The sequence below is a fragment of the Heterocephalus glaber genome, unplaced genomic scaffold (assembly GCF_053883595.1).
Source record: "Heterocephalus glaber isolate CG9 unplaced genomic scaffold, H.glaber_assembly_v1.0 deba00001733, whole genome shotgun sequence".
Classification (NCBI taxonomy): Eukaryota; Metazoa; Chordata; class Mammalia; order Rodentia; family Bathyergidae; genus Heterocephalus; species Heterocephalus glaber.
This window is the reverse complement of record NW_028258444.1, coordinates 5,547,296-5,570,668: the sequence shown is the minus strand read 5'-3', so window position 1 is coordinate 5,570,668 and position 23,373 is coordinate 5,547,296. Positions and strand designations below refer to the sequence as shown.

At 41.8% G+C, this 23,373-nt stretch overlaps 1 protein-coding gene across 3 annotated transcripts in view; it reads right to left on the bottom strand.

Moving 5' to 3' along the window:
• The window catches only part of Fgd4 (FYVE, RhoGEF and PH domain containing 4), a 227,235-nt gene that overhangs the window by 145,808 nt on the left and 58,054 nt on the right, over positions 1-23,373 (bottom strand). The window lies entirely within an intron of this gene.

Genomic DNA, 23,373 nt, shown 5'->3' with positions numbered 1-23,373 from the left:
CAGTACATAATTGGCTGGCTCCAAGGCAGGGATGGCAAACAGGAATCACAGAGGAGAAACAACATGGAATGCACAAGGCAGCAAAAGCAACAAGGGGGGGCTTAACACCATCCCCCTGCCCCTTTTATCTTATTCCCATAGTTTTATATTTTACATTTAAATCAATGACTGAGCACCCCCTCCTCCAGTAAGTCAGTTCCCGGCTTACAAATGAGTTCCATTCTAGGAGGACATAATTAAGTCAGATTTGTTCATAAATCTGACAAAGTGGGTCTGACATACCTTTGACACAAATATACAATGTAAAGCATAAGAAAACTTCACATGTTCCATAATCTTGTTCTTGTTTTTTAGAACTGTGGCAATGGTTGCACTACTCATGTTAAGTAGTTTTTTGGTTTTTTTTTTGTACCGGGGATCAAACTCGGGTCCTTGTGCTTGTGAGGCAGGCAGCAGAACCACTGAGCTAAATCCCCGGCCCAAGTAGTAATTTTTTTTTTCCTTTTGGTACCAGGGATCAAACTCAGGGCCTTGTGTTTGTGAGGCAGGTGCAGCGCCACTGAGGTAAATCTCCAGCACTGAACAACCCTTGTTAAAAGAGCGACAGCTACAATCTTTTCGACGTGGTCCAATCTCTCAATTATTTTCACTTTTGTGTCCATTGCTACTGCTTTGCGCTTCCTAGCAACCCCCTCCACATCACCACTGCTTTTGTTCTGGACCCCCTGGGCTCTGACTGAGCACTGTACCACTGCACACTATCGCACTGCACATAAGCACACAGCAGCACAATCGTGACAGTGTCCGTCAGATCCGTGAGCTACTTCTATGATCTGTTTACATCTATGAATGTTCATAATTTGAGGTCCGTTCCTATCTGTGAAAGTTCACAACTTGAACGTTCTTAAGTCGGGGACTAACTGTACTGGGGATGGAACCCAAGGGTGCTATACCACTGAGTTACATACCCAGCCCTTTTTAAAAAACTATTTTATTTTGAGATAGGTTCTCACTAGTTTGCAAAAACTGGCCTCTAAGTTGTGATCCTCCTCCTCCTCCTCCTCATCCACAGATATCTAGCAATGATTTGTTGAAAAGACCATTCTTGCTTGATTGTAATATTTTTGCACCTTTTCAAATATCAAGTGGCTGTCCTTAAATGTGGCCATTCTGGGTTCTATATTTTCCTTCATTTATTTCCCCAGCTTCCAACACCACAGTACTGATAAATCTTAAAATCAGGTAGTGATTTCTCCCACGTTATTCTTCTGTTTCAAACCTGTTGTCTACTCTATTTCACTCTGCCTTTCCATATAAACTTTAGAATCTGGTCTATGGCTCAAAAACCTTGCTAGAATTTTTAAAGTAATCATGTTAAACCTCTGCCAATCTGAGAGAAGTGACTCCTTTCCTATACTGAGTCTTTAATCCATGAATACAGGATGTCTCTTCCTTATTTAGATCTTCAGTTTCTTTCATTAACACCTTGTAGTTTTTAGGGGTATCTCATTTTTAAAAGCAACTTGAATGATGAGTCAGAAATAGCTTGTAAATTCTACCAAAATACAAAAGGAATGGCCCAAACTTCGAAAGTCAAAATGATTGAGGTTAACTAAATTTAAAAATATTCAAGAGAAACACAAATAAATATACCCATTTGCAGCAAATAAGCAGAATATTGCTGAAAGTAGGCTTTACACAATTTATGATGAAATGAACAGAGCATAAGAAAGAATCATTAAAACAGTCCACAGGAAAATGAAGTACAAAGCAGAAGGTCAGCACCCTCCAACTAGAACTATTTTCCTGTCTGAATTATTATGCTTATTTTATGCGTCAAGCCTGAACATTAGGATGTGCAATAATTGCAGGGTTCTAAATCACATACCTTTAAAGATCCCTTCAACTTCCACATTATTTTAGGAATTACACTTTAGAGGAGCTAGTGGTAGAAAATAATGCTTTGTCAATTTTGCTGCTTAGATATCTACAGAGAGAAGGGTAGGAGAAAAAAGTAATTCTTTTTAACAGTGAATGTATATTAACTATTTGGACAAATTACTAAACCAATGGGAAACAGCAGGATATATGACAAAAATCTTTTGAGGGTTAAAATTACTCAGCCTGGAAATGTGAATATAGCGAAAATAGGTAGAGGCTAATTGGGAAGTTATGTACTTACCCAAGGGAAACGAAGGTCTTTTCTGTTTTGTCTTTCTTTTTGTTTTTCCTAGGGCCTTTGCACTGAGTTATATCACCAACACTATTTTTTATTTTGAGACCATCTCACTAAATTGCTAAACTGGCCACAATGCCCTCAAACTTATGATCCTCCTGCCTCAGCCTAGCAGACTGCTAGGACTGATGAAGCAATAATGCACAATAGGACAGGCCTTTCTTTGCCTGTTTTTTTTTTTCTTCATAAGATGTTCTGTCCCAGAAATGTAACCATTTGGGCTACCCAGTGTTCTGCTCAATGTATCAAAATGTTCTGTGACTGTGCTATACATGTACCTGCCCAATGTTCAAAAGTGTTCTGTTCAAACAATGTAACAGTTAGGGCCCGGGATTTCTACCTGTTTCCCTGCTTTCAGCTATGTCTCCATCCTAAAAGGTTCCTCTCAACTTCTTTCCCCAACTGTATATAAAAGGACTCTTACTGCAACTTGTTGCTCAGAATTCAGAGTGGGCAAATTCCTCTGAGCCAGCTGGCTAGTACAAGGTTTTTCTCCATCTCTTTGAGTAACTTTTGGGTCTTCAAATTGCTGTAGCTGTAACAGAGAGCTATAATACTAGGCTGTAACACTGACTTGTTCCTCTTTGCTACAACAGTATTACAGACATGTAATCAGCTTAATAAAGGACAATTAAAAAATTTAAAATATGGTCTTAACAGTAAGATGTTAAGAGAATTAGAATACATTGTGTTTTATAAAGCCTGAAATAAGTCCTGTTAAAGATTAAGTATAGTTGTCAAGACAGGAGGGCACTAAAACAAAATACTCAATTTAAAGACTACGAGATATGTGTAAGTATTAAGCTAAGATCTCAGAACACCATGTCTGCCTTTCATATCTGTCTGTGAAAGAAGACTATGAAGACCGGAGACCAAGTGGCAGAGGACTGAGACTCCTTCTTGTTTACCTTCGCCACCTCTGCAATGCTTTGCTAGTTCTCACACAATCATTATTCAGTTGGTTTGTGAGTGCTATTAGTTCCTAGAGCAAATGGAGTTCAAATTTGTGGGGATAGAGAAGATAATTTCTTAAAACCAAGAATGTGAGCCTCATTTTTGAAACTGTTGATAACAATACTGTGCCAGACAAGCATGACTCTGGGGTGGAATATCAAGAAAAGCCAAGACGGGATGAGGTGGTACACACCTGTAATCATAGCACTGTGGGAGGCTGAGACAGGATGATCAAAAGTTTGAACGCAGCCTGGACAAATTAGCAAAACTCTTCTCAAAAAAAAAATTTTTTTTTTTGGTAATGGGGATCAAACTCGGGTCCTTGTGCTTGTGCAGCAGGCGGCGAAACCACTGAGCTAAATCCCCGGCCCTGTCTCAAAAATTTAAAAAACTTTTTAAAAGGTTGGGGATATAGCTCTGTGCAAAGGCTCTGGGTTCAATCCCCAGTACTAGAAAAAAGGAAGATGAGGAAGTGGAGGAAATAGAGGAAGAAGAAGGAGAAAGAGAAGATGATGAAAGGGAGAGGAGAGGAGAGGAGAGGGGAGGAGAAGGAGAAGGAGGAGGAGGAGAGAAGATTCCTCAAACAGCACTGCACACCAGGCTTATCATAACTACGACCATGCCTTGGGCACACTGCCAACATGTCTCCACCAGACTTGGGAAGGTGTGAGGAAGACAGACAAGAAAAGAATAGAGAAGACCCAAGGGAGGAGATGGAAACATAATGGAAGAAACATGTTACCAGTCACCCTTGACAGCTACTCAGGTGTAGGGGATCAAAACTAAGATTGAGTAAGGGAAACTAGTGTTGCCCAAACATTTTTCCAAGCAAATTGACGAAAACATTATTTCAACATTTAACCGTTTATTGGTGCTATCAAGAAAAGAAATACAAACTTCCAAAATGGCAGAGCAGTGACTCAACTTTTACAAGACAAAGTGTCTACAAGGTGGAAAAAAATAGCTTGGAGGGGAATAGAAGTGAGTGGAGGTTACCCAAGAACCAGCAGGGAACTGACAGAGAAGAAGAAAATAGGATTAAGTGATACAGAAAACATAGATAACACTGTGGAGGAGGAGAACTCACAGCACCACCAACAGCAACTACAGGCAAAGTGGAACTAATGACTTTTTTGTTCATAGAGAACCAGAGAACTGCATCAGGACTGAAAGAATCATTGGGAGTTGGAACAACAGATGATTTGATTGATTAGGAATAATCCTGACTCCGTGGACAATTTTGTGCTGGTGATCTTGTCCTCTTGAAACTCCTCCTCCCAAGTTTTTTAATTCCCCCTACTTACCTGGGTTGTAGTCATGCCGGTCTTTTCTAGTACTAATCCTTGATCCTCCCCTATCCTAAGCCTTTGGCTCTTCCATATCTTACCTAGCTTATTGTCCTCCCTATCAGCAAATTCTGACAACCACATAGCTTTCCCTGATCACAAAGTAAACCTCATTTGTCCCATATCTCACCCTTACCCCCACAAATATCTTCTGAAAACTCCCAATACTAACCCTTCAATTCAACTCAAAGGACTCCAATAAAATCAGACCCCACATCAACCTTTTCTTCTCATCTATCACTATCCTCCCCTTCAGACCTCCCCCTTACTAGCACTCTCCATCTAACCATCTTCCACTCTCCCCACCCCACCCTACCTACCTCACTGTAGGGCCACAAATAATAAACTGTCAGAGTGGGCATAGAGAATAGAAAAAGAAGGCAATTGTAACTGCAAGTACTATCACATAGAAGTATTGTAAGATTGAATCTGTTGGTGCTGTTATAACCAGTAGTAATTCTTGCAGCAAAACATAGGGACAGAGTCAAAAATCACGTAAAGTAAATAACAGGAGTAAATACCAGCACTGGTCATACAAAGCTGAAAATTACTCACGGGGAGGCGACATCCTACCAAAAATCTCCATGCAACCCATAAACTCTCTTCACTTCTCTAGTCCCCAACCTGCAGTAATCCCCACCCAAACAAGGAGAAAAAAGAGGGTACACATATATTTTTATAAGATCTACATATACAAGCAACCAACCACAGGTATACAAAGGAGAATGGCAAAGCAAGGGTACAGAGGATCTCCACCCCTCCCCCAACTCTCCCAAGGCAGAGCAAGGGGTCACAAAGGCAGAAGAAAACAAATACCAGGTGGCAGAAATCTATGAAAAGTTCATAGAAGGGATGAAGAAAATAGACAACTTCAAAGAGAAAATGAACCAAAAGTTCTTAGCAATCTCATTCAATGTGCTCATGGTAAATTTCAGGGAAATAGGTAAAAAACTAGATGAGCTAACAAAAAACAGTTGAAAATCTGATGATGGATTCAACAAGGATATGTAACCCTCAAGAAGATGTCAGATAGAAATACCTGAAATAAAAAACTGCATAAATTCATACTTGCAGAAATGACCAATGTGAAGACACTGAGGCCAAAATACAGTGGTATGTCAATTCATGAATGCCTTTGTTTGCAAACAGTTTGGTTTACAAACAGAAGCATTTAACAAAATCTTTGTTTGTAAACTCTGCAGTGGGGGACAAACACAACCATAGCCATCTTTCCCACACAAACACAAACATGGCACCTTTTCCAAAATCAGAGATCAAATTAAGTTCATGAACCAAGGTACCACTGTAATTATAATAAAGATCTCAAAGAAGCCAAAAAGAAGAGAAAAAGAGAAGACCATCCAGCAGCTACTAGATGACAACAAGACCAATCTAGGCCTAACAGGAGTTAGACAAAAACATGAGGATACCACAGATGGATTCACTAACATGCTTATGGAACTCATGGAAGAAAACTTCCCAAATAAAAGAGTTTAAAATACAAGTAAGCAGGACTTATAGAACACCAAACAATTACAATGAAAAAAGAAGCACATCAAGGCACATCCTTATGAAATTATCAGATACCCAGTGACAAAACAGAATTTTAAAAGCAGCCAGAGAAAAACAAAAAATCACATAATAAAGGTAAACCAATTAGAACCACAGCAGAATTCTCAATACCAAGCCTAAAGGCCAGAAGAGCTTGGAGTAAAATATTTCAAGCCCTAAGAGTAAATAATTTCCAATCCAGATTAATTTACCCAGCAAAGCTATTCTTCAAAATAGATGGATAAATAAGGTATTGGAAACTAGTGAGGTCAATGGATAAATAGCAACAAAAAATATCAGGAAAAGAAAAGCAAAGAATACACCAACAGATAAAGAAGGCAATGATAGTAAATAACCAACATATCTCAATAATATCTCTTAATGTTAAAGATCTCAACTCTCCAATAGGCATACTAGCAGACTATATATTAAAAAAAAAACAGAATCCAACAGTTTGTTGCATTTAAGAAACTCACCTACTCCAAAAAGATACTCATAGACTAAAAATTAAAGGATGGGAAACAACATTTCATGCACCAGGACCCCCGAAATATGCAGGGGTAGCAATTCTAATATCTGATATGGTAAACTTCAAGCCAAAACTGACTGGAAGAAACAAAGAAGGTCACTACATACTAGTTAAGGGAACAATCCAACAAGAATCAATAATACTGATAAACATATATGCACTGAATACTGGTGTACTTATTTGCATAAAAAACTGCTGAAATTAAAAGATCAAATAAACCCTGACACAATCATAGTAGGGGATTTTAACACCCCACTTTTGCAAAGAGATAGATCAACTAAACAAAAAAACCAAGAAAGAAATTTCAGACCTGAACCACAACCTTAAAACATACGGACTTTGGGCCGGGGATTTAGCTCAGTGGTTTCGCCGCCTGCTGCGCAAGCGCAAGGACCCGAGTTCAATCCCCAGTACCAAAAATAAAAAAAACATATGGACTTAATAAATACATACAGAGTAGTCCATCCCTCTACAACAGAGTACACATTCTTTTCAATAGCACATGAAAAGAGATCACATACTAGTCCACAAAGCCTGTTGAAGTAAATATAAAGTAGAAATTACCCCATGCATACCATCAGGTCACTGTATAATGAAAATAGAAATCAACAACAGAATAAATTTCAGAAAAGGAAAAAGCTCCTGGAAAATTAACAAAAATACTCCTAAGCAACCAATGGGTCATAGAAAAAAATTTAAAATTTCTAGAAGTGAATGACAATGATGGTAACTCGCCAAAACCTCTGGGACACTAAGAAAGCAGATCTAAGAGGAAAATTCATCACAATCAATGCTTACATTAGGAAAACAGAGCCAGCTCAAGCAGACAACCCTATGAGAAGTCTTAAGATATCTGAAAATCAACAACAAACCCCAAAGTGAAATGAAGAAGGGAAATTATAAACATGAAAGTAGAAATCAATGAAATTGAAACTAAAACAGTAAAAAAAGTCAGTGAATTGAAGAGCTAGTTCTTTGAAAAAATAAATAAAATAGATAAGCCCCTAGCCAGACCCACCAAGAGAGAAGAGACTCACATCGATGAAATGAGAAACGAAAAAGTTGAAATCACAACACTGTTGAAATCCAGAAGATACTAAGTACTTCAAAAAAATATTCCAACAAATTAGTAAATTTAAGAAATGAGCAGATGCCTAGATACACACAAACTACCAAAACTAATGCAATAAGACATAAATATACTTAACAAACCAATAATAAGCAACAAAGTGACACAGTAATAAAGAATCTACTAAGTAAAAAGAGCTCAGGGCCTGATGGATTCACTGCTCTACAATACCTTAAAGGATGTTATATCACCAATACTCTTCAAGCTCTGCAAAGAAACTGAAAGGTATAGAGTGCTCCCAAATTCATTTATGGAAGCCAGTATCAACCTGATCCCCAAACTGGATAAAGATTCAACTAAATAAAGAAAACTATAGGCCAATCTCCTTAATGGCCATAATTGCAAAAATCCTTAAGATATTAGCAAATAAAATATAGCACATCATCAAAAAGATCATACATCATGATCAATTAGGTTTCATCCCAGAGATGCAAGAATGGTTCAACATATGTAATAATTGTAATATATCACATAAACAAAAGCAGATTCAAAAACCATGTGACCATATCAATAAATTCAAAAAAGGCATTCAACAAAATCTAATACCCCTTCATGAAAAAAACAGATATAGAAAGACTATACCTGAATATGATAAAAGCTATATATGACAGACCAATAGCCAACATCATACTAACTGGGGGAAAAACTAAACCATTCCTCCTCAAATCATGAAGAAGACAAGGAAGTACACTATCCCCTCTGCTATCTAACATAGCACTTTAAACATTAGCCAGGACAATTAGCCAAGAGGAAGAAATAAAAGGGATACATACAGGAAAGGAAGAACTTAAATTATCATTATTTACAGATGACACGATACTCTACATAGAAGACCCAAACAACTCCACCAAAAACTCTTGGAAAAATGAACTTCAGCAATGCAGCAGGATACAAGATCAACACACAAAAATCATTAGCATTTGTGTATACCAATAATGAAAGAGGTAAGAAGAAAATTATGAAAACAATACCATTCACAGTAGCTTCAAGAATAATAAAATACCTAGAAACTAACCTAACCAAGGAAGTCAAAGTCCTCTACAAAGAAAACTACAGGACTGTACTCTGAAAAAGGAGATTGAAGAAGGCATCAACAAATGGAAAGATGTCCCCTGCTCCTATATAGGCAGAACCAACACTGTCAAGATGGACCTACCCTCCCCAAACTGTTACACAGATTCGATGCAGTCTCCATCAAAATACTGACACCATGCTTTACGGCTCTAGAAAAAATAATCCTAAAATTTATATGGAGCCAGAAGAGATCCAGAATAGCAAATGCAATTACGGGCAACCAGAGCAAACAAAGAGGCATAGCAACACCTGACTTCAAGCTATATACAAAGCCATAGTGATAAAAACGACATGGTACTGGAACAAAAACAGGTACATGGATCAATGGAACAGAATTGAGGACACAGAAACTTCTCCACATACATTCAGCTATCTGATCTTTGACAAAGGGGCCAAAAGAAAATGTTGGAGGAAAGACAGCCTACTCCACAAGTGGTGCTGAGAAAACTGGTTTTCTGCATGTAGAAGATTGAAACTGGACCCTTATCTCTCACCACATACTATATTAAAATCAAAATAGATCAAAGATCTAAACATTAAAACAAACATTAAACCTACTGGAAGATAAAACAGGTAAAACACTTGAAAACATAGGTGTAGGAAAGGATTTTCTAAGTAGAACTTCAATTGCACAAGAAACAACAGCAAGAATAAACAAATAGGGGGCCGGGGATTTAGCTCAGTGGTTCTGGGGCCTGCCTTGCAAGCGCAAGGTCCTGAGTTCGATCTCCAATACCCCCCCCAAAAGAATAAACAAATAGGATTACATCCGACTAAAAAGATTCTGAACAGCAAAAGAATCAGTCAGTGAAGAGACAACTCAAAGAATAGGAAAAAACTTTTTATCAGCTGCTCCTCAGACAAAGGACTAATATCTAGAATAAACAAAGAAATTAAATTTTTAAAATTAAAGACCCAGTCAAGAAATGGGCAAGAGAAATGAACAGACACTTCACAATGGAAGAAATATAAATGATTGCTGTGTGTAGTAGTACCCACCTGTAATCCCAGGCTGAGACAGGAGGATCACTGCAAGTTTGAGGTCAACCTGGACTACAGTTAGTTCAAGACCAGCCTGAACTACTTGGAGAGACCCTGTCTCAGAAAAAGAAAGAAAGAAAGAAAGAAATACAAATGGTCAACAAATATATGAAAAAATATTCAACATCTCTGGCCATTAGAGAAATGCAAAATAAAACAATGCTAAGATTCCATCTTACTCCAGAAAGAATGTCAATCTGGTGAGGCTGTGGTGAAAAAGTAGCCCTCTTGCGGTGTTGTTGGAAATGTAAACTAATACAGCCAGTATGGAAATCAGTGTGGAGATTTCTCAAAGAATAGAAATTAGAAATTCCATATGACCAGCAATCTCCCTGCTAGGTATCTCCCTCAAAGAGCTTAAGACATCATACTACAGCAATGCATGCACATCAATGTTTATAGCAGCACAACTCATAATAGCTAAATACTGGAAGCAGCTTGTATACCCATAAGCAGTTGATTGGTAAAGAAAATGTGGTATCTATAGATAGTGGAATACTGCTCAGCTATAAATAATGACAAATTTGTGACATTTGTTGGAAAATGGATGCACTTGGAAAATATAATGTTGAATAAAATAAACCAAACACACAAGGTTAAATACCATATGGTATCTCTCATTTGAGTAAGCCAAAGTACAAACAAAGAAAATGATGAAGGATGGATAGAAAGGGACAAGTGGATGGATCTCTTGCAATAAGGAAGTAGTTCAAGGGACCAAGGATGAGGGGTGAAGAGGAGGGGAAGGGGAAATGAGAGGAATAAAGATATGCCATGTACAGGAGCCTAATAACTCCAATTAATATAAATATTATATGCCATGACATGAGCTGAGATTAATAATGTCAACAGGAATGAATAAAGGGATAGGGGAACTGGAGGAAGAGGGAAGGGGATTAAAACAAATAAAAAGGAAAAAGCTGTGGTGTGTACATGAGCCACTCCCCAAGATGATTGTAAATGGCATGAACTGCAAACATGTACTAATAAAATTAAAATTTTTTAAAATTTTATTTAGCAAGCAGGATCAACAATAAATAACCAAAGCTAAGGTGTTACATCAAAAGTACAATAATAGTAAGCTAAAATAGAAAGTACAGCTGGGCATGGTGGCACATGCCTATAAGCCCTGTACTCAGGAGGCTGAGGCAGGTGTCAGACTCTGTCTCAAACAATCAGTACAATACCTGTCAGAGTCCATGTATGTTAAAACTACAAGACAGATATAAGCTCTGCTGAAACATTATCATAAATGAGCAATAATTTGATTTTTTAAAAATAAAACTTCAAATTGGATCAGAAGAAATTTACTAGGCTAAGAGCTTAACAAATTCAGGAAGTCATTCACTGTCCCCCACGAGCAAATCGAACCCATGATTCAAGTTTGCAGGCAGATGCAGAGGCCGCCTCTGCTCCCTCTGGCAGGCTTTTCCACCCTGTCTGGAAGCAGACTGGGGGCCCTCATCCCTCTTCCCACCCCGACTTCTGCAGTGCACCCAGCTCTGCCCTTTACCGCCACACAGCCTTAGTCACAGTTCAGAGGAGGGAAGTCTGTGGAAAGGGAGCTATCTCTACACGAATAGCACAGAAGACAAACCCAGTCACCCTCTCGGTCACATACATATCTGAACACAGGCAGCCATGCTGGAGAGTAGTACTCTACTGAAGAATTTTAAAAAATTAATTCTACAAAAAATAGAGCCAGGTGTAGTGGTGCATACCTGTACTCCCAGCACCCAGGAGGCTGAAGCAGGAGGGCTGCCTGAGTTGGAGGCCAGCATGGGATACCTAGTGAGTTCAAAGCCATCTGGACTACATAGGACACCAGATTAAGAAGAAAAGAAAAATAAAAGAAGAAGAACTTCTGTCTATCTGTGAAATGTACCATTTAAAACTTTTACGAACAGATATCAAGAAAGGCGCTTTATATGTTTTGGTTTAATTTCCTTCCAGATCTTGAAAACCTTCTTTAAGGAGTAAACAATTGCTTTTTACCAATTCATAATCTTGGGCCAAGAGTATCTTAGTATAGAGAAGATGTTAACAGATTGGAGAGGAGTGACAAGAGCCATAAATACTTGGTCACTCTCTCCTCTAGGAGCTGGGCTGTACTCTCCACCTCCTTGGCTCTAGGTTGGGTCCATGACTGCTTAGTCCAAGAGAAAAGGGCAGAAATTTCATTATCCCATTTCTGAGCTCCCCTCTCAGAGGCCTGGCATTCTTCCTACATTTTGGGGTCTGGCGGCCATGCTGTGAGATGGTCCAGGTGCCCACGTGGGTCAGAAAGGCCTGTGTGGAAAAGACCAAAACATCAGCTGAAAACCTCGATGACACCACAGCTGGCAGCCACATCAGGTCACCAGGCAGGCAAGTGATGTGTTATGGCCAAGTCTAGATGTCCCTCCAAAACCTCATTCAGTCGTGGGCAGGGATGTTCAGAGGTGGCTGGACCTGGAGTGTGTGATGCTGGGGTTAAGGGTGTGTGATTACTAAATTAGTCCACTGGTTGGTTTGGCATAGTTCTGGGTATGAGTGCTACCCACACTAAGGGTGGAAGGCAGGTAGCCTAGGCAGAATATAAAAGGAACAGAAAGAAGCTGCTGTTGTCCCTGTTGCTCGCCACTTGCTGCCATCTTCCTGCCATGCCTCTCTGCCATGCCACCCTGCCTTGGAGCCAGCCAACTATGCACTGAAACCTCTATAGACTGTGAGCTAAGTAAACCTTTCCTCTTTTAACTTTGGCTGTTGGGTATTTTGTCTCAGCAATGAGGGAAAATTAAGATGTGATATATTTCGCAGACAAATGTATAGCCCTTATCCAGATCTCCAAAACAACAGCACAAGCCACAGGTGAGAGGTCCTTACCGAACTCCTGCCCAACTGCAGAATCCTGAGCAAGAAAACAATTGGTGCTTTCAGCTAAATTTGGGGTAACTAGTATGTAGCAATAGATAGCTGAACTAAAACTTGGAACCAGAGTTGAGGCTCCGTTGGAACAAAAACCCAAAATATGCACTGGTTTTAGATCCAGTTGGTGGTCAGAAGCTGGATGTTGTAAGCAAAGATATGAAAAACAGTACACAGGCTTTGAGCTCGCAACCTCTGGGAGGAGGGGCAGCCTGTCCCACTGCCAGCATCACCACCATGAACCTGGATGTCCTGGTCACTAGTTCCAGTTTTTCCAGAGTGACAAGTGGTTACAAGTCCTTGCTGCCTTCCCATAGGAATTAGCAATATGCACCAGGAAAATGCTTCTAGAAGAAAAACAATTGAGATTCACATACAGATATCTTCATATTGAGTTCCAGAACTGAAAGAGAAGTTGGAGGTTTCCAACCATTCATCTACTTCACACATCCGAAAAGAGAAAATGAAGCCCTCTTCTGAAATGAAAGTTATTTTGCTCAGGGCCACATTTCATTTCTGCACAAGGGACAGTTGAAACAGAGGCAGAACAGGAAATAGGACAAAAAATAAATGAAATGATAGGAAGAGAAATGGAAAGATACAGTTCAAGAGGAACATCCATCACAAGAGAACAATATAGATTTAGTTACAGATAATGAAAGGGCTATGAGCCATCCTCAGTCACAGGAGAGCAGATGTAGAGATACAGGTCCTGCAAGCGGCATTCACAAAAGCTGAAACAGGAGGAAAAGGATGGCACACATGGGGAAGAGAGGAATGAGGCAAACAAAAAGAAAGAAAACAACAGTCTTTCACGGGACAGTATCCCTTTTAGGCTAGAACCAAGAAAAGCCACATTGCATTTAAAGAAACGTGGCACAGTTAGGCATAGTGGTGTGTGCTTGTAATCCCAGCTACTTAGGAGGCTCAGGCAGGAGGATCACAAGTTCAGCCAGACATGGTGGCACATGCCTGTAATCCTAGTATTTGGGAGACCTGAAGGATCCCTGTAAGTGTAGGGCCAGCCTGAACTACATAACGAGACCCTGTCTCAAAAACACAAAACAAATAAGCAATAAGTAAAACTTAAATTTGGGGCCAGCCTGGACAACTTAGTGAGACTATCACAACAGTCTCCGTTCCCACATTGAACGGGGAGGGGGGAAGGAGGTGTGGTGATGCACGCCTGTAAACCTGGCACTCAGAAGGCTGAGGCAGGAGGATCGCCTCAAGTTTGATGGCAGCCTAGGCTATGTAGTGAGTTCAAGGCCAGCCTAAACTACATAGTAAGACCCTGTCTCAAAAAAACAACCAACCAAATTCTATACATACATACATATATAAAAAAGATTCCTCCACCTGCCTCACAGCATGGCTGGGAGAACTAGGTGAGAATATTTTTAAAAATACGTATCAGGGCTGGGAATTTAGCTCAGTGGCACTGTGCCTGCCTTGCAAGTGCAATGTCCTGAGTTTAATCCCTAGTACCAAAAAAAGCCAAAACATATTAAACTACATGCTTCACATTAAAAAGAAAAAGAAAAACAGTACACAAATGAGCAGCTGAAGAAATGGAGACGTAGAAATAACTAGTGAAGCTGTTTCACGCAGTAATGTGGAAGACTAAAAGGGATCTAAAGAACTCCATGGATCTACGGAGAATTCCAAGAATGACTGGACACATCAACTAGCTTATTGGAGTTGCTTGTGATAAAATACAGAAGTAACCTTTTAAAAAAGGAACTGTTGGTTCCTTTTGAAGCAGAATTTAGAGGAAATATAAAAGCGCTGGACTTGGTATCAGAACTGAAACTATTTCCCATTTCTGCATCTTAGCAAGCAAAAGGTGCTCAGAGTAAGACATGATGTCAGGTCAAAGGGCAAACCCATGATAATAGGCACTTAACCTGTGATACTATTATAGATAGGTAAGTTAATTAGATATCTTGTTGGCAGGTAGACAGGGCCTCCCTTAAGGCACCAGCCCTCCAGGAGCCAACACAGCAAGGAACCAACATGGAGAACAATTGAGGCACATTCACTGGTTAGCATTATAAAAAGGAAAAGAAGTACTACTTCTCTTAGAGGTAGATAGCAGTGATTGATATTCTAAATGGGGAATTCCTTGTATGTGACTTGTTTTCCCATTTGATCCCCATTTAATCAATATTACCTGGGTGACTGTACTTGTGCATGCACAGCAGGCGGCGAAACTACTGAGCTAAATCCCCGGCCCTGTACTTGTAATCTTATTGGTTGGTCATGGTTTTGTCCCACCTCATACCCACCTTATAAATTCCATTGGGTCTTATAGTTTTGTCCCACTCTGTACCCGCCTCACCACATGGCTCTGCTGTATAAAACATCTTTGAAAAGTGGGGTGGGCAGGCAACCCACTTTCTGGTCCCCTTCTGTCTCTCTTAGACAGAAGCTTTCTTTCTCTCAATAAATTTTTCCTACTCTTAAAAAAAAGGTCAAACCCAGTATTGCCAGACTGGGCTGTAAGACCCATGGACAGGACCTCGTGGGGATTTTAGGTCATCCGTCACTCATTCTCTGTTAGACCGGCAGTTCTAAAACTTTACGGGCCCCAGAACCAGTTTGCTGACCACCCCCCCCCCCCCAGTATCTGAATTGACAGCATAGGGTGGGACCTGACCTCTGTACAGTGGATCCTTGCGTTATGACTGGCCTGACTTACAAACAACTAGGGTTATGACTGAAATTTTAGTCTTAACTTACAACCAAAGTCTTGAGTTATGACCTGAATCCCAGTTGCTTGTGCCTCTAGATGGTCTCAGATACAGATTTAACCCTAAAAGAGTTCTGGAGGGATCATTACTGTTGGAAGCAACGCTACATAATTCTAGGGGAAAGTCATCTGAGTAGGCCTGGTTCTTCTTCCTACAGACCAGCTGCGACATTCCAGACATAGTTGCATTTTGGCCTCGGGTCACAACTGGGACCTCAGTGATCCCCTGAAGCCGTACTGCTCCAGGACAAGACCACACCTGTGGGAGACGCCAGGGAGGAACCAAATCTTCATCTGCATAGTTCCTCATTGTTCTTAGATTTCCACCGCCCCCACCCAGTCTTTTGTTACACCTTGTTTATCCCAATGTGAAGTACTGAAACCTACGTATTCATTTGTTACATTTGTTTCTCCTGATGTACTGAATAAAAGGCGCTGCAGGCTAGGGCTTTGGTCTTTGCAGCCCAGAGCAGCACTGATCAGACCCAAAGCTCAGCTTCTTAGTCTCATTTGTCTACCTTTCTGTAATTCGCCGTGTGCTGCCATGGCTCACAGGAGACTAGGACTTACTGCAGAGGTTCTGGTAACGTCCCCTTTCCCTGTTCCCTACAATTACAACATCCTTTCCTGCTTAGGGTTAACTGAGAAATCCTGGGCCAATGTCTCTCTAAGGACACTGAGATCTACCTCTGTCCAGGAGACTTGGAAGGCTGTGTAGAAGTGCCTGAGCCTTCAACTGACCAACATGAGTTACAACCAGCCCTTAGGAACAGATTGAGTTCGTAAGTCAAGGGTCCTCTGTACTTAAGTCCCAGAGGGATCCAAGGATTCTGGGAGAGACCAGGCCCTGAGTCGCTCAGCCAGACAAAAGGCTCTGGAGAAGTCCAGGGTGTATATTAAAAGGTCCCCTGAACCAGACCGGAGAGCTTGTAACCTGTCAAAGGCGTTTCTGCATAGCACCCTACCTGAAAGGTGGTCCAAAGTAAAGGGCACCCTGGTTCATAGAAATCTGTCCAGTCCTTCCCTGAAGTTGGGAACCCAAAGCACTCCATCAGCCAGGACCAAGAACAGAGACACCTTAGAATCTAAACTAGCAGGGCTTTATGCAGCAGGAGGAGGCCAGGTTGAATTTCTTGGGGAAAACTGAAGATTCAGACCTTGCCAAGAGCTGAGGGCTGGAGATGAGACCCACGGAGCCACGTATGCAGCAACTGGGCCCTGAGCCGAGCATTTTCCCAGCTGGGCACAGGACTGCTAAGGGTCAGGGATGGCTCTGTGTTGCCCACTTCCTCTGCCTTGCTGTGACCACCCCCACCCCCACCCCCCTGCCATAGGGCAGGAACAATGCTGACAGGGCTGGGCCTGCCCTTACATGAGTTCCAACTACCTCAGGAATGGATTCATCCACTTCTGGGCTCCTAGTTTAATGAGTTTGGGGCAGGGGTTTGTTACAACAACATCTCTCCCTCCACCCTCTTCCTCTCTCCCTCCCTCCCTCCAGCCACTTGGGCCAGCATGGTCTCCCTCACCATTGGCCTAAAAGCAACCAGACCATGTGGCCAGGGACTGAATCCTCTGAAATCCTGGCCAAACCAAGCCTTTCCTGGTCTATGTCATGCCTCGGGTAACTGCCACAGCAGCAGAAAGCTGATGGCCACAGGCAGCACCCATGTCCTCCGAGTGGAATCCGGGCATGGTCCCCAAGGGGCCCCACAGCCAGCACACTCCAAGGAGCCTCAGAGCACCAGAGCACATGGCAGGCAGAACTGACAGGAACCCCAGGCCACCCATGCGTGGAGAGTAAGTTGTGTTTCCAGTACTATGTTTTGGGACGGTTTACTGTGTGCAATATATAACCAAACAGAAGTTCCTTTAGGAGTATTTTAAACCTCATTCTCTCTAGTCATGATAGGCTAGATACTCATGAAAAAATGGAAAAAGATTTTTCCTTCTGAAAACTAAAAGCATTACACTTAGGGTCAATGTAAAAATGTTTAAACAGATGAAATACACCTTCTTAACTAAGTCTAGGAGATTCTGCTTAGAGTCTAAGCAACTGATAATAACAAAATTAAGAGTCACTGGGCAAGGTGGCATACACTATGGGGTACCAGCTACTGGGAAGGCTGAAGCAGGAGGATCCCTTGAACCAGACAAGGGTTAGCCTGGATAAGACAGTTGAAACCTGGAGTCACTTGGTCTGTCTGTCTGTCTCTCTCCTTCTCTCTCTCATCTTTCAGTACCGGAGATTGAACGGAGGACCTTGCACTGAAACACAGTCCCAGTCTTTTCTATTTTTTTATTTTGAGCCAGGGGCTAAGTCACTAAGTTGCCCAAGCTGGGCTCCAACTTGTGATCTTCCTGCCTCAGCCTCCCAGAGAGCAGGGATTACAAGTGTGAGCCACAAGACCCCTTCCGATCCAGTCTCTTAAAGAAAAATTTCTACTGTCAGCAGAAAACACTGCTAAGTCAGGCGGAGCAACCTCGGGGCAAGTTCACGTCTCACAGCATGTGGGGCACAACAAACTGAGGACAGGCCAGGTGTGTCACACACACTCACAACAGCAGTGAGAAGGCAGCAAGGGCACGAGGACACAGCACTTCAGGGAGAAGAGGAGGGCCTGGGGCTTTGGAGGCAGGCAGGAAGTCAAGGGGGCAGGGCTTCCAAGGCCCATCGCTGTGGCAACCAGGGAGATCTTTACCATCAGTGACTGGAAGAACTTGCAAGCTCCCTTTTCTCTGCTGTGGAGGCAGCTGCTGCACTGCTATGTGCACCTCTGGATGAAGGCCCTTACATAAGGGTCCGATTGCCCCTGTTGTTCAGTCCATTCTAGGGATGCACCAGATAGTGTATGGGAGGACCTGGAGGCTCCCAGCACACCAAGAAGTGTGCCATACTTAAGAGGACTGAACTAAACCCAGGGTCTTCACCTGAACTACATCTCCAGCCCCTTTTCATTTTGAGACAGAGTCTCACTAAAGTCGTTAAGTTGCCCAAACTAGGCTGGAACTTAAGATCTTCCTGCCTCAGCCTCCTAGAGTACTAGAATAATAGGTGTGTATCACCACACCCAGCAAACAATTATTCTTATAAATTTTACAAGATAATTCTTAGCAATGTGCCAGACCCATAATAACTCCTGATATATGGCACCATTAACATTACGTGTGGTAAATTTGTTCAATGAGTGCACCTGCCTTGAACACTAGATCGAAAGGAAAAAAATGTTTTTAAAGAAAAGGTTATCAACCCACACATATACTGATAAGACACAGGTTTTAACAAGTTGTAACAGAGCTGTAGAATGAAAGGCTAATCTGTCTTTAAAAAGGATAATAAGTAAAATAAAGAAAGAAGCTTTTAAATGATGGACAAAGAAATTTTCCAAGTTGAAAACCCAGTAAAATTCTATTTTTAAAATAAGTATATACTGTTCAGATAAAAGCTAACAGAAACCACCAAGCTAAACTGCCACCAGCGACTGGGTGATAATTTCACTTTCTAATACATATGCATGCATGCACTTGGGACTTTTACAACCATGAAAACACAAGCGTGAAAGTGCGTGCTCTTTAACACACACACACACACACACACACACACACACGCACACGCGCGCTTCTCCCCGAGGCTGATCACATAGGCTTGATGTTCATTCTCCCAGCACAGAGCAGCTCAAGTCTGTTTTTAGAATGGGGTCAGAAGCTGCCACATGAGCTGCTTCCTGTGTGGGCAGCTATTTTTAATTAATGAACATTTTGGTGTAAGAGATTACTGGGAAAGAACACACCATCTCTTTTGTAGGTTGAACTAAAAAAAAAACTCTTGCTCTCTACAATAAAATGAAAATCTAAGTTACAAAAAAAGCACAGCAAAAGATGTTTGATGATATCTTGTGTTAAGCATCTTATTTCCAGTCTGATATTAAGACAAATTAATCTCAGTTTAAAACTCAAGCAATACATCTAAATTCTATTTATTTAATTTCTCTCAAATTAATACAGCATTATATCCAGCATGCTTCATATAGCAGGTAAACTGATTACAGGGAATTTCAGAAAAAAGAAATGCAGAAATAGAATAAGGCTTATTTTATTTTAGGGGGCAAGATTTAACCCACAGCCACATGCATGCTCTAGCAGAGAGCTACAACCCGGCTCTGTAAAATCTCTTTCATTTTTTTAAATATTATTTTATTGGTACATTTTAGGTCTACAATATAATGACATTCATCATTGGAAATTTGCACCTTTACTAATCTCTCTTGGTTCTTATTTTTCCCCCTTCCCATGCCATCCCCTCAACCCCTCCATCCCTCCCTATTTACAAAGACTTTGTTTCCGTTTTTTCACTTTCTCATATCAATTCCATTCCCTTCTTTCCTTTCCTCTACCCCTCCCACTTCCCCTTCCCCTTTGCTCTTTTTCTTCCTATTTCACATTATCTATTATACCTTTTAGTCCTTATTTACACTTCAGTTTCTCACACTAGAGAAACTATTCAGTATTTACATGAGTGTCCTATTTATTTCACCGTAAGATCTCTTTTAAATCAAATATTTATTAGTCATTTATGTGTAAAACACCATCCCTACAGTAACTAGAAGGCTTCAAATTATGGTTGCTCAGCCAGGTGTGATGGCCCATGCCTGTAATATCAGCCCTCTAGGAGGCTGAGACAGAAGGATCCCAGCCTGGTCAACTCAGCAAAACTTTGTCTCAAAATAAAAATAAAAAAGGGCTGGGTCTGCAGCTCAGTGCAAAGACCTTGGTTTAGATCTCCAGTATCAACCCCCCTCTGCAAAACACCAAACTGGTTGTTCAGTTAATATGAGCAGCAACGTAAGTGCCCTCCCCTGGATTAGCTTCTCCCAAGGTTTAAACTGCAGCTGCTGTGCAACTCTCACCATGTGTCCCTCCCAGTTCTTCACGTGAGAGTGACATGGTCCCCTGAGGAGCTTGTAGCCTTGAAAGGCAGGGAGAACCCTGCAAGGGCCAGGCATAGAGTGAGCACATCTCAGAGTGGGTCCTGCCTGGTGTGCAGTGATGGTGAATTCCAGGCCCAGAGAGAAGGGGTGCTGTCCTTGGCCGCGTCTCGGCTGGCCCCCACACACCACTCCCCAAAACTCCTAGCATCCATCACTATTCTACCATGCTAAAGTGCCTTCTTCCCTATTTGTTTCACTGGTGAGGTTTAGGATTTCTACCTAATAAAATGTCTTTAGGTAAAATGCTGGGCTCTGAGGGCCATTCTGACCTGCAGTCAGATGATGACCTCCAGGGAGCCCTGGCGAATCTCATGGGCCTACCTGAACTGTACTGGGATGAGCTTCCTCTGAGGACAGCAGCTTGCCCCAACATGTGGTGGCCCTCATCAAATCAGTCTCAGGCCTGAACAGAACAAATAGAGCATCCACAGAGGAAGGGGCTGGCAGCACGGTTGTCCTGGCTCCTCCCTGCAGCCCACACTGCTCGGGTGCACCTGGCACACTCCAGTCCCAGGAGCAGAGTCATCATCATAATGACATGCATGCATGTACACACACACACACACACACACACACACACACACGCAGGTGCCGCTTCTGCAGACATTTCTGATTAATGCAGGAGGCCAACTGGGGAAATCATGGCCTGGCCACTGGCAGAATAGCCACACAGGCTGAGTTGTGCAGTGAGGGACAGATGGCCTCTCCATTCAAGGGTGACCTAGCCCTTCCTCCCATCACAGAGCTCACAGGCAAACCATGCTTCTGAAGACACATGGCTGCCTGGAATGGCTGGGGCTAGGGAAGCCCTAATGTCCTTTACCTGGTAAGTTCCTAAGAGCAATGACTTTTGAAAGCAGCACAAACCCTCTTCTTAAATCTTAGCACAGCTGGGCACAGTGGCTCACACCTGTAATCCCAGCACTCTGGGAGGCTGAGGCAGGAGAATGCAACCTCAAGCTCAGCTTGAGCAACGTGGCAAAAAAGCCTGTCTCAAAATATATAATTTATAGAAAGGCTGGGGACATAGCTCAGTCCAAAGGCCCTGAGTTCAATGCCAAGTAATGGGCAAAAAGCTTAAAAACACCTAGTTAAGCACGTAGATCTACATTTTTAAAACCCCCTTTCTACTGCCTCTTCTCATTCCATGACGTTTCCCTACCACAGTGGCTGCTGCTCTGTGGCTTTAATCTTTGCCTGAAATCGGACCTGTAGGTAGAAGAGGGATTGTGATTCTACTTAGAGATGAGGAAAATTCAGATGTAAATGAGTGATCTATCAAGTCCCAATCAGAGCCCACTGCCTGATAATTCTTAGTCACTGTCTACTGCATTCAGAGCATCGAACTTGTTCCACCACTTATGGCACCACAACCCTGAACATGATGTTAAATTCTGTGCCTTGGTTTCCCCCTATGTAAAAACTGGAATAGCCTGCTTCATTTGTCACATGCAAATAAGGGCTTGGCAAAAACAACAACAACAAAAAACTAAAGGAAATTTGGGACAGAAAGGAAATCAGAATGCAAAGACTATTTCTGTGTGTTGAGTTGGCTGCTTCTTGGCTGTGAAAGTAGTGTCTTAAAAGTTCAAAAAAGTAATTTTTCCTCCTGGGATCTTCCCAGAACACCGACAAACAGTCTTCATGCAGCCACACTGTAAACCTAGGCAGCAAAGAGGTGGCATGGTCCTCCCCCTCTGCCTTTGTCTTTGGCACAAGGGAGCCCACCTGGGGCATCATGCGTGCCAGCAAGCACTCTGCCACTCAGCTACATCCCCAGCCCTTTCTCTATTTTACTTAGTGGCAGGGTCTCACTGTTGCTGAGGCTGCCCTCAAACTCACAATCCTCCTGGCTCAGCCTCTGAATGGTCCTCTGCCATTTCTGACCCCAGGGGTTTATTAACAACAGCAAGTTGCTTGACCCACAGGATGAATGCTTGTCATTCTAGTTCTCATGCAACTTCCTGCACTCAGTGTGGCCAACAATGATACCATCTACTCCACCCACTTCACACATTTCAGGATAAAAACTGTAAAGAGGTAAGTTCATAAAACAGGGGCACTTCTGGGTTTGCTGCACAGAACAACTATTTGTGGAGTATCAGTGCTCCTCCAGACAAACAAAGCACAACAATCCACTCACAACAGCTTTGAAAAAACTAAATAGCTAGGAATTAACCTAACCAAGGAAGTGAAAGCACTCTATAATGAAAATCATGATACTCTGAAAAACCAAAATTGAAGACATCAGAGAATAGAAAGATATTCCCTGTTCCTGACTAGGCAGAATCAATATTGCCAAAATGGTCACACTACAAACAAACAAAAACACTGATGTTGAGGGCCAGGGATTTAGCTCAGTGGTGCCGCCATCTGCCTTGCAAGCAGAAGGTCCTGAGTTCAATCCCCTGGTAAAAAAAAAAAAAAATCGACCCCTCCCCCCGAATAAAAGGCAGTCAAAAAATAGGCAACTGAAGCCAGGCATAGTGGTGTATACCTGTAAATGCAGAACTTGGGAGGCTGAAGCAGGAGGATTACTGCTAGTCTGAGGAAACTGGGCTATACAGTGAGTTCAAGGCCAACACAGAACACATAGCAAGATCTTGCCTCAAAATGGGGGGTGAGCAACAGAAATGAACAGACACTTCTCAAAAGAGGAATACAAATGGTCGATAAATACATGAAAAAATGGTTAGCAAGTTTGGCCATCAGAGAAATGCAAAATAAAACCATACTGAGATACATTACAGCCCAGAAAGAGTGGCTGTCATAAACTCAAAACAACAAATGCTGCCGAGGGAAAAGGAATCTTTCTACATTGCTGGCTGGATTGTAAACCAGTATGACCACTGTTGAAATCAGTATG